Here is a 367-nt window from a genome sequence, read left to right as displayed (position 1 = left end):
TTTCAAGGCATTTCTTTAATTTTTGGCAGATTCCCGAGTATTTGAAATTGGAAAATGGTAAACACATCACACGAAAAATAGTGACGTTTGATGACGTTACGCGCACTGGAGATCAATTCAGTATTAGACATAACACCCTAACAGTCTTTAAATAAATACAAAAGAATAAAATATGGAAAAATGAAAAAAAAAATCACCAGACTTGTAGTAAACAAGTAAAATGGGCATTTTCTGCTTGAATCCTTTTTTTTATCGAGTCCCCCATGTAGAAAAAAACATATTGACAAACATTTATTGTTGGTGTAGATTATCAATATAAGATTTTCTATTTAGCTGAATGATAGTGAGAATATTATCCTTAACTTTC

Source organism: Saccostrea cucullata, unplaced genomic scaffold, assembly GCF_032062105.1.
Source record: "Saccostrea cucullata isolate Sc308-1 unplaced genomic scaffold, CSIRO_AGI_Scuc_v1 ctg2859, whole genome shotgun sequence".
NCBI classification, from domain to species: Eukaryota; Metazoa; Mollusca; class Bivalvia; order Ostreida; family Ostreidae; genus Saccostrea; species Saccostrea cuccullata.
This window is presented reverse-complemented; position numbering follows the sequence as displayed.